The following is an 11,463-nucleotide window of genomic DNA, read 5'->3' as shown; positions in this document are numbered from 1 at the left end:
GTCTGAGCCAAGGTCTCGCTCTGTAGCCCAGGCTACCCTAGAACATACTATGTATCTCAGGCTATCCTCAAGCTCACAGCAATCCTCCTGCATCAACCTCCTCAGCTCTGGCTTTGGAGCATGAGCCACCACACAAGGCTCCAGTCTGCTGCTTTAGCTCCTCTCCTGTCCTCCCACCCCGCTCTTTCCTGTGTGTGATTGTAACCAGGGCCCTCACTGTGTGTCACTGCAGTGGCCGAGGAGCAAGGCAGGAACTGAGTCCTTGAGCTGGGCTTTATCCAAAGAGCCTGAAGTCTGAGAAGGCAGCAGGTTACCGCCCTAAAGGCCGCCTGTCTCATCTCCAGCCAGCTGGCTTTATGAGGGAAGGAAGGAAGGACAGAGGCGGTCAGTCATTCTGGCGCTCAGGCTTGCCTCTCTGGTCACGTGGCCAGCCACGTGGCTGAGACTTGTGACATCTGTGCCCCTCTCCTGATCATCCCTTGCACTCTGCCCCCCTCTCTGGGTGTCTGGGCTCAAACACTTTTTTTTTCTCTTAAAGATATAATTAATTAATTACAGGCAGTAGTAGTGAGCCACCCTATGTGGATGCTGGGAAGGGAAACTGCGTCTTCTGCAGGAGCAGCTCTTAACCTCTGAGCCATCTCCCCAGCGAGTCAGGCACTTTGTTGTTGGTTTTTTGAGACAGGGTTTCTCTGTGTAGCCCTGGTTGTCCTAGAACTCACTCTGTAGACTAGGCTGACCTCAAACTCATAGAGATCCACCTGCCTCTGCCTCCCAAGTGCTGGGATTTAAGATGTGCGCCATTACTGCCTGGCTCCCTAGGCACTTCCTAAACCCTGAGTCTAGTCATTTCCTGCCACATCAGCCCCTCCAGGGAAATCAGGACACTGAGCACATGCTGAGCATCTGATGGCACACATGCTCTGCCTCCTTTTCTCAGTATCTCTAAGAAGCAGAATACACACACACCCTACCTACCCCTCGGGACCCGACAGCCTCCTGCTCTTTTGACCTTTTGATTATCACGTTCCTCCTGAGTTCCTAAACTTCTGCTTTGTTGAGTTCCTTCAAGGACACGATTGTCATTTGTTTTTAAAGGTTTACAGCTGGGCATGATGGTCCCAGCACTGGGGAGGCTGAGGCAGGAGGATTCTCCCCACTTCTCTAAGTTTGAGGCCAACTTAGAATACATATCCTGTCTCAAAACAACAACAACAACACACATTTCACCCCAATGTCATTTGGAATCCGATCTGGTTTGTTTGTTTGAGACAGGGTCTTGCTGTGTAACACAGGCTGGCCTTAAACTCACAATCCTCCTGCCTCAGCCTCCCCAGGTCTGGGACGATAGGCACCGACCACCATTCCCACCCACCCCCACTACAACCCCCCTCCCTTTGAAGTAGTGGGAAATGCAACTTCCTGGCAAGCGTTTTGTTTTGAGGCAGGTCTTATTATATATACAGACCAGGCTGGCCTAAGATTCACAGAGGATCAAGCTGCCTCTGCCTCCCAAGTGCAGGGATTTAAGGTGTGTTGTCTGCCCCTCCCCCCTCTCCCCCCCAAACATTTTGCTGAAGCTTCCCTGGATATCACCATTGATGCTCCCCCACCCTTCACTCCCCACCCCATGCCCCCGCTCCCCACCCCGACGCCCCGCCCCCAACCCATGTGACTTCCCCTGTCTCACTCAGCTGCTTTGGGGGACCATCACCCACACTCTAAAGTCCATGAAGTCCCCTCTGCCTGCTTTGCTTACATCCCCAATCTTTGTGCTGCTTTGGTAAAAAGGAAGGGAGAGGGTTGCTAGGCAACCCTATTCCTATCCCCCCACCCCCACCCCTCAACCATCTTATTGGGTCCCTCCAGCAACACTGGACACAGGCAGAATGCCATGATGGTACTCATACTCATTCCCACAGAGGAAGGCAGGTTCCCAGGCTGGGAAGCCGGAGGCTTGCACAGAGGCAGGAGAACAAGCCAGGCCTGGGATGTGTGGGACAAAGTGATGGGGTTGTGGGGCCTCTTTTCTCTGTCCACCCAGCCAGGCTCGCTCTTGGGCAGGAACACAGGACTTAAGGAGGTTGAGGGCTACATCAATTTTTCCACTGTGGACAGCCAAAGTGACGGCCCAGGAGCCATGTGGATGCCCGTGCCCCAGTCCAGTCCTGGGGCACTCAGAGGTGGAAGAGAGAGAGAGAGAGAGAGAGAGAGAGAGAGAGAGAGAGAGAGAGAGAGAGAGAGAGAAATAGAGGGGGGAGAGAGAGAGAGAGAGAGAGAGAGAGAGAGAGAGAGAGAGATTGGTGAATGCTGTCTCCCAGCCTCAGCTGAGGCCAAGGTGGGCTTAGACTAGCAGGCTGTGTTTGTCTGGACTGCCCTCTCCTTTGCCCCGTCCGCCCCGCAATCTGTTCTGAGTACATTCTTTACCTAATCCTGGCTCTCTCTGGGGAGACTGCAGCAGCTGAGAACTTTCAGACCTAGGTTTGGGGGGAAAGTCATTTCTTGCTTCCTTTGGCTTTTAGACCTAGACCCACTTCATCTGCTGCACAAACTTAAGGGGAGGAGACACTTCCTTCCTCCTCTGAAATTCCCAACTGAGAGGCTGGAGGGTGCTGGAGACTAAGTCCCTGGTCCCAACAGAGAGGCTGGAGGGTGCTGGAGACTAAGTCCCTGGTCCCAACAGAGAGGCTGGCAGGTGCTGAAGACAAAGTCCCTGGTGAGGATATTTATGAATGATTATATTTTGGCCTTTCTATTTTATTTGTTGTTGTTGTTGTGCGTGTGTGTGTTGTACGAGTGCCCCACATGACCATATAGAGGACAGAAGACAAAGTTGTCAGGTGTGTGCAACACCTGCTTTGACCCACGGAGCCAGCTCCCAGGCAAACACCAGCTTGACTAAATTGTGGGTGTCAATGTCACCCGAGTCCTGACCTCTGTGCCTGACCTGGATGCTTCTTACAATTGTAAGGAAAAGCCCGAGAGGTTGGGGCTCTCGAAATACCAGGAATACACCCACCCCACCATCTCAGTGTCAGACAAACCATCACTGTGCAGTAAGGATGGAGTCATCTTTGTCCCCACCGTTTCTGTGCAAGCCACTTGGTCTTGCTGTCACTAAGTATCCATAACTGAGGTCCTGTGGGTCACACTCGGCCACTGTGGATCTATCTGCCACTCTCTTTGGTCTCGCAGTACCTTGAGGTCGGTTCTTTTACAGACAACTACAGATTGTTCCAGAACACAAGCCCTTACTTGGCACAGCAAGACTCTGCAGATCAAACGAAGAGACAGATATATGTTGTTGGCTGTCCTGTGTTTTGAAATAATGTGAGCCGCTATTTCTGGCTTCTCTGAAGTCAGGAGACCTGGGCGTAAAGGCCTGTCTCTCTACTCAGCTGTAGGCTAGAACCGAGGGGCTGGGTTGTTTGGGATGGGACACCACCATCCAGTTTTCCCTGGTCCCCACCCTGCCACTACTTCCCCTGGCATGCAGACTTTCACCAGTCACTAGCAGAGACTCTGCAGTGGATGGGGATGGGGGGGTGGGGCATGCCCCTATTGTCACCTCATTCTTTAGCACCTGAGAGTGGAGGCTGTCTCCTTTACACTGAGGAGATGAGAAGGACATCTGTGCAGCTCTCAAGGGCTTCTTGGGGCTCCCTCGTTGGGGCCTAAAGTGCAGACCATGGCTCCCCTGTGCACTGGGTGTTAGTCCTGGTGTCCTGGTGCTCTGCGGGGGAGGCAGAGTCCTCTGGCTTCTTAGAACTTCTTGCAGCTGGCCCCCCTCCTCCTTCTCCCTTTCTGCCTCCCCCTCCCCCACAGCTTCCCTCTCTCCCTCTCTCCACTTTCCCTTTCTCCCAGCCTCCTTTGGCTTCCTCTCAAGTGCATTCTGTTCTAGTTTGGAGGTGAAATGTACCCTGTCTTATGCATTGAAGGTGTGGTCCCCATGTGGTATTAAGAGGTGGGCTTTGGGAAGATGGCTGAATCAAGGCACGGGGTGGGGGGTGCGGGGGGGGGCGGCTGTTGTCTGATCTCGGCAATAGATTCATCACCCTTGGGTAAGTAAGTCAGTGGATGGACCTCTCAGAAGTGATGGGAACTAGAAGGTGGGGGTGGGGCACCGTGACCCCTAGCCTCCCACCCCTCTGCTTCTTGGGTGCTATGAGCAGACCCCCCTTCAGTCACCAGCTCCCACCACATCACAGACCCATTGTTACCAGAGCTGATGCCTCTGCAGCCATAAGCCCGCAAGCATCCTCCGTCTCTGGGTTAGCATCTCAGGAGTTTCCACTGCAGTAACAGAAAACTACAAGTCTTAGTGCATGGCACACCTCTTCCCATTCTGACCGAGTGGGGAGCTGATCAAGCACCTGTTGCCATAGCTGACGTTTTTACCCACAGAGAGTGGAAGAGGAGGCATCCAGGCTGCAGACAGCACAAGCCAAGGACGGAGCCCCAAGGCCTGTGTTCAAAGCAGAGCCAAGTGAGCAAGGACAGGGAGGACATCACAATCCCATCTGCCAGCCTCCAGGACAGGCTGTGGCCTTGGGCAAGTTACTGGCCTTCTCTGAGTTTTGAGTTCGCCATAGGAAAACTGGGGATAATAACAGCACCCACTCTCCAGGGTTAAAGGTGAAAGGTTAAATGGACTTTGAGAAAGGTCCAGATGTCCGAAGCTACCAGTTGAAGCCAGGGTAACTCCGATGGGCCAGTTTTCGGCTTTGAAGAGAGCAATGTGTGCTGTGTTCCCTTCTGGACAGTCTTTAGGCCACAGACATGAAGCAGACAGAATCCTGGGAGGAGAAAGCAAGACACGATGGGGAGCAAGGGGCTGTGTGTTCCCAGGCAGAGCCCCGTTGGTTGAGGGGTTGTGTCCTGACACTTCCTTGTGACCGAGCAGCCCCAGGAAGAAGAGACTCACCCAGCTGTTGGCCTGCTGTGGACAGGGAACATCTGGACGCACAGACTTTTCCAGGGAAGTGCTGGGGCTTGTTACCAACTGAGAGCCTGCAGGACATAGGGCTTCAGACACCACAAGGAGGCTTCCACGCTGGAGTTGGCAGGTTTATTTGTGAAATTATTATATTTTAATTATTTATCGTGTGCATGTATTTTTGTGTGTGTGCGCATGCCCTGGTACAAGGTGGAGTCCCACCAGGGAACATGGGATCTGGTCTCTCCTTCCATGAGTTCTATCCACTGAACTTGAGGCTTCAGACTTGGTAGCAAGTGCCTCTTACCACTGAGAAGCCCTACCTGCCCTGCCCCATGCCAAGGTTAGAACTTCACTGGCATCTCCCTCTGCCCCCAGTCCCAGCTATGCACCGTTAGGCATTTGAGGCTCAGGGAAGGTGAGGGACTAGCCTGGGGTCATTGATCTTTTATTCCACCCTGGCCACTTTGACCAACCTGGTTGCCCTGGTCACCCTGGACACCCTGGTTACCCTGGATGCCCTAACCACCCTGACCATCCTGGTCACCCTTGTCACCCTGGTCATCCTTGTCACTCTGGTCACCCTGGCACCATAGGCCTGAGGTCATCTTCTGAAGAGGCCTCACCTTCCTGTTTGAAGCAACAGCAGCCATCATCCCCTCAGCAGATTCCTTAAAACCCTCAGGGGGCGGGGTAAGAGGTGTCAGGGTGAGGGATATGAAGAGTGTGGAGAGTGGAGGGTGGAGAGGAAGCGGGAGGGGTGTGCGGGAGGGGTGGGGATTTTGAGAGGCAGAGAGAGTTTGGTTTTTGTTTTTTTTTCGAGACAGGGTTTCTCTGTATAGCCCTGGCTGTCCTGGAACTCACTTTGTAGACCAGGCTGGCCTTGAACTCAGAAATCCGCCTGCCTCTGCCTCCGGAGTGCTGGGACTAAAGGCGTGCGCCACCACTGCCCAGCTTTTCTGAGTGTTTTAAGACTTTATTTTATTTTACTATGTGTGTGAGAGTGTTTTACCTGCATACATGTATGCGCACCAAGTGCGTACGTGGTGCCCATGGAGGCTAAAAGAGGGTCTTGGGTCCCTGGAACTAGAGTTACAGATCTTTAGTTATGGATGGTGGCAGCCATGGGTGTCAGGAATGGAACCCAAGTCAGCTGCAAAATCAACAAAGGCTTTTGTTTGTTTGTTTTTTGGTTTTTCGAGACAGGGTTTCTCTGTGTAGCCCTGGCTGTCCTGGAACTCACTCTGTAGACAAGGCTGGCCTCAAACTCAGAAATCTGCCTGCCTCTGCCTCCAGAGTGCTGGAATTAAAGGTGTGCACCACCACACCCAGCCACAACAAAGGCTTTTAATTAGTCATGTCTCAGCTCTGAAACAGAATCTTAAGTAGTCCAGGCTAGCTCCAAACCCACCATGTAGCTGAGGATGACCCCAGAATCCTGTCCTCTGAAGTGCTGGCCTTACAGGCATGTGCCACCATGCACACCTACCTGTAAGCTCTTCCAAGCTCCCTCAACTGGAGCCTGGTATCCCTTAGCCTGTGATGGATCACTGTCCTGCTGTGGTTAAATAATAATAATAAATAATAATAATAAAAACTGAGGCAACAGGCAGCCAGTCTGTGACCCTGAGCTTTCGGGAGTGAGCATTCTGGGAGGAGCACCCCCAAAGCCCATTCACAGCCTCGTGGGGACTGTTGGCTTCAGCAGCCGACAAACAGCATGCATAAACAGGGGCGTCTGGAAGCATCTTTGTCTCTTGCTGCTCTGAGTCTTTTGCGTTCACTCGAGATCCATGTAGCTGTCTTGAAGGACAACGTGAGGTGGGCAAGCAGGCAAGCGAGTCCCTCAAGTTTAAGTGACAGCAGGGTTTGGAAAACGGAGAGATGGGGGGAAGGGGAGGTGTAGGGGAGAGGGGGCCCCAAAGAAGCAGCCACAGGGAAAGGCACAAGGAAGTATTCAGTGATAGTGTCAGACTGACATCAGGCTGATGGTGGCTTTCATATGTCAGTTGGATGCAATCAAGACGCAATCTAGAATCATCAGGAAAGAGTCTCAATGAGAGGAAGTCTAGACCAGATTAGCCTGTGGGCACACCTTGGGCACTTACCTTGATGGCCTTTACTGGTGGGACAAGAGCCACCTTGAAATTCGGAGGAGCCATTGCCTGAGGATGGGGTGGGGCTTGCACTGTAAGAGTAGCAGAAGCTGAAAGGTGAGCAGGCCTGTGTTCATCTCCCTCTGCTCTTTTCTGTGTGGGTCTAGTGTGAAGAGCAGCTTCTAGCTCCTGCCTTGGCTTCCCTGCTGTGAAGGAGCTGAGAGCTGACAGAGACCATCCTACCCCCACCCATCTACTGACTTGGTCAGGGTGATTTTTTTTTTCCTTTTGTTTTGTTTTGAGACAGGGTCTCCCTGTGTAGACCAGTTGTCCTGGAACTTACTATAGATACCAGGCTAGACTCAAACTCACAGAGATCTGTGTGAGCCACCACTCCTGGCTTCCCATGTTGTTTGTCTCTTTTTTGATCACAGCAACAGGAATAAGCTAGGACAGTCAGGTGCTTCTCTGAGGAGGGAACAGCCGTGCAGAGACTTGGAGATACAACATAGGAGTGAGCTGTGCAAAGCTCTCAAGGGAGAAGGTTCTGAAGCCAGGGAGTGGCAAGCAAAGGCCCTGGGGTCAGTGTGAGATTACCACAGTGCAACTTGCCTCCATGACAAGACACAGCAGGTTCTCCATGCTGCCATTGGACTCAACACAGAAAAGCCAGCTGAAGTTCCACACCCACCAAGGACCAACCTGAGAGTCTCATGGCTAAATCTACTCATCTTCTGGCTCTTGTCTTGTGGGTTTCTTTAGATAATAAGGTTGCCATGGGTACATGGAGAGGAATTGAGTTCTTAAATCATTCATGGTTCCTGATTTCTTCAGAAACACAGAGAAACTGAGGCAGCAGGTTGTGGACCTCAGTGTCTGGTAATGTTTAGCTTCATTTTCACTGGAAGAAAGTGACTGAGTGCTAGAGTCTAGCTGTAAGGGGCTAAGCTGTTAGCTCACATCTGAGGGTGTCTCTCTGAGGCCATGGGGGTACTGCATAGGTAATGAGACCTTAGACTCCATCCGGTCTTATTTTGGAAGCGTGCTAGCCCGTGTTATGGTCTGGAATGTCCCTGGTGAATGCCGGGGTCAGGACCTGGTTTTGTTTTGTCTTGGCATGGGTTTATAAAGATGTTTTGAAAGAAGCCAGGGGCCTTGGAGACGCCTGTCACTAAGGCCTGGGCTGAGGAGTTGCTTGGCTATGTGACAAGGGAGCTCAGGACAGGTTTTGCTTGCAAGAGGTCTCGCTTGGCCTGCGGGAACATCTGTGAGCTGGCACTGCTGAGCCTGCCTTGGGCCTTGTTGAGCTGGACCCTGGGTCCATCTGAGTTTGCTCTTCCACACCGCCCTATGTGGCATCTGTCCAGATTGTGAGTTATTTAGTTAGTTTAATTTTTTTTTTTTTAAAGTTTTTTGAGACAGGGTTTCTCTGTTATAGCCCTGGCTGTCCTGGAACTCACTTTGTAGACCAGGCTGGCCTCGAATTCAGAAATCCACCTGCCTCTGCCTCCCAAGTGCTGGGATTAAAGGCATGCGCCACCACTGCCTGGCTAGTTAGTTTAATTTTAATTTTTGTTTTGCTTCATTTGTTTTTCAAGACAGAATTTCTGTTTGTTTGTTTTTTATTTTATTTATTTATTTATTTATTTATTATTTATTTGGCAGGGGGAGACAGAGTCTCACTATGTATGTAATCTTGGCTGTCCTAGAGTTCTCTATGTGGACCAGGCTGGCCTGAAACTCAGAGATTTCTCTGCCTTTTTCTCTAGAGTGGTGGGATTAAAGGTGTGCACTGTCACACCCGTTGGATTCTGTCTGAATCTTTATTTCCACATTTGAGGAGAAGAAATGGTTTAGATGTTTAGACCCTTACCACCTTAACTACATCAGATGTCTGAGGCATGGGTGGTGGTGATATTGCTTAGATCTGGGGTACCGCTGTTGTTGGATAAAGAGCCAGAAAGCCAAAATTCCCAGCAAAGCTATTTATCTATTTGCATTTAAATTTGAACACCATTTAAAAACCATTTACTCGAATTGGGGGGGGGGGAGCACTCAGATGCCGCTGTGCACATGAAAAGATCAGGGAACAACCTGTGGGAGTCTGTTCTCTGCTCCCACCATGTGGGTTCCAGGGATTGAACCATGGATGCTAGACTTGGCAGCAAGCACCTTTACCAACTGAGCCATGCCACCACACCACAGGAGAAAAGTTTTAAGAATGTTTGTATTAGTATAAGGATATTGATAACAAAATTTTTCTAAACTAGATTCTAAAAAAGAAATTAAATTTACATTTACTTTCTTACTGAGTAGACAAAGGACACACATGCACAAAAGAGTCTATAAAAGTATTTTATGCTAATTAAAATACATTATTTGAAATACAGAAGGGGGATCCGAATGTAACTAACTGCCTTATGACATGTTCTTGATATATGGAGGCTGCTACACATGAGCTTCCTCAGATGTATAAATAGCTTGATGCATAATTGTGGAGCTGAGATCAAATCCATCTAAATGATGTTCATCAACATTGTTATTATGTTATTACTGCAGGCTTATTTTTCAGGCTTGTAATTGTTAAATAGATTTTAAGAAGGAAGGACAACATATAAGCTCACTGATGCTCAGGCTGGCAAAATGGCTCAAAAGATTAAGGCACTGGTCCTCAAACATGAGGACCTGAGTTCAATTCCAGGGACCCACATGGTTGAATGAGAGAACCAACTTTTACAAGTTGTCCTCTGAACTCCAAATGCATGCTGTATTTTAAAATAAAAGAACACTGGGCAGAAGATATAGTTGCTTTTGCAGATGGCCCACGTAGGGCTCCTAATACCCACATGGGACCCCTCACAAATGCCCTGTAACTCTAGCTGTAGAGTATCTGGCGCCCTCTTCTGGCCTCTGTGGGCACTGCACTCACATGCACAGACACAAATTCATGAATTAAATGTCGATGCTTGTTAAAGATTCTTTTTATTAAATATTTTCAGTGTATATGTGTGTATATACACTTGTGTGTAAGTGTAAGCCAAGAGAGAGCTTAGTGTTTGAGAGTGTGTGCTGCTTTTGCCGAGAGGTTGGGTTCCAGAACCTACCTCAGGTGGCTTACACCTCCCCCCAGGAGATCTAGCACTCCCCTCTAGCCATCTTGGGTACTGAACTTGGGAAAATCCACACACTTTCTCACACATATATACTCATATGACATGTGGAGGCCAGCTTCAACTTTAGCCTCTAATGTGTGTCTAAACACATACGCAGACACACAGAAATACACATACATACAGACACACACATGCACACATACTCACACACAAAAAAAGATTCAGAGACAAAATAGAAAACCAAAACCAAATAAACCCGTAGACTTTTCCTGAGTCAGATTGTCTGGAGTAAGACATGATTTCACACACGTGTTAATTAGACAAGTAACATCTTTGAAGCTGCCAAGAGCCACTTACAAGTTTAGCTATGAAGTGAAATTTAAAAGAGTTTTGTAATTGTTGTTGATACATAACACTAGAAGTCACTTTTAAAAAAAAAATGTATTTTATTGCTTGTCAGCGTATGTGGGAGGTGTGCCTGCTGTTGCACATGATCCACAGCTGTCATGTGGAGCTCAGAGAACAACTGTAGCTGTTGCTTCTGTCCTTCACAACAAGAAGGTTCTGGGGATTGCATTCAAGTCATCAGACTCAGCCACAAGTGCCTTTAACAGCTGAGCCAACTTAACCGCTCCAAATAACAGAAAAGCCCTAATTCTGCTGGGCGTGGTGGCACATGCTTTTAATCCCAGCACTCAGGAGGCAGAGGCTGGTGAATCATGGAGTTCAAGGCCAGTCTGGTCTACAGAGTGAGTTCCAGGACAGCCAGGGCTACATGGAGAAACCTTGTCTCCAAACAATAAGTTTTCTTATTCCAGCCAAATTTTTGAAAGAGAGAAAAAAAAAGTGGTTTAAAGAGAAATATTTCACAAATATGGTGAAATGGTTAAGGCTGACTGCCAACCAGAGTGTAGAATCACCTGGGAGATGAGTCTAAGGCAGTTGTCTTAATAGCATTAGCTGAGAAGACACGTCCACTGTGGGTGGCACCACTCCCTAGGTGGGATCCTGACTCTACATGGATATGAATGGTGAGGAGAACTGAGTGGCTCATGTGCTCATCACTTTTAATCTCTGGATTGAAGATGAGACATGGTGAGCTTCAAGCTCTGTCTTAATCACCATGATAGGCTGCACTCTTGATCTATAAGTCAGAACGAACCCTCCCACCCTCAACCTGCCTTTGTTGGGACATTTTCATCATAGCAACAGAAAAAAAAAAAAAAAAACCTACAACATCCAGGCCTTCAGATTTTCAGGATAACATCCTCTTCTAGCAATGTAAAGATTATGTTGTCCAGCTTTCAGAGACTTTTTT

The sequence above is a fragment of the Mus caroli genome, chromosome 2, assembly GCF_900094665.2.
Source record: "Mus caroli chromosome 2, CAROLI_EIJ_v1.1, whole genome shotgun sequence".
Taxonomy (NCBI): domain Eukaryota; kingdom Metazoa; phylum Chordata; class Mammalia; order Rodentia; family Muridae; genus Mus; species Mus caroli.
The sequence above is the reverse complement of the archived record's forward strand: the minus strand, read 5'-3'. Positions refer to the sequence as shown.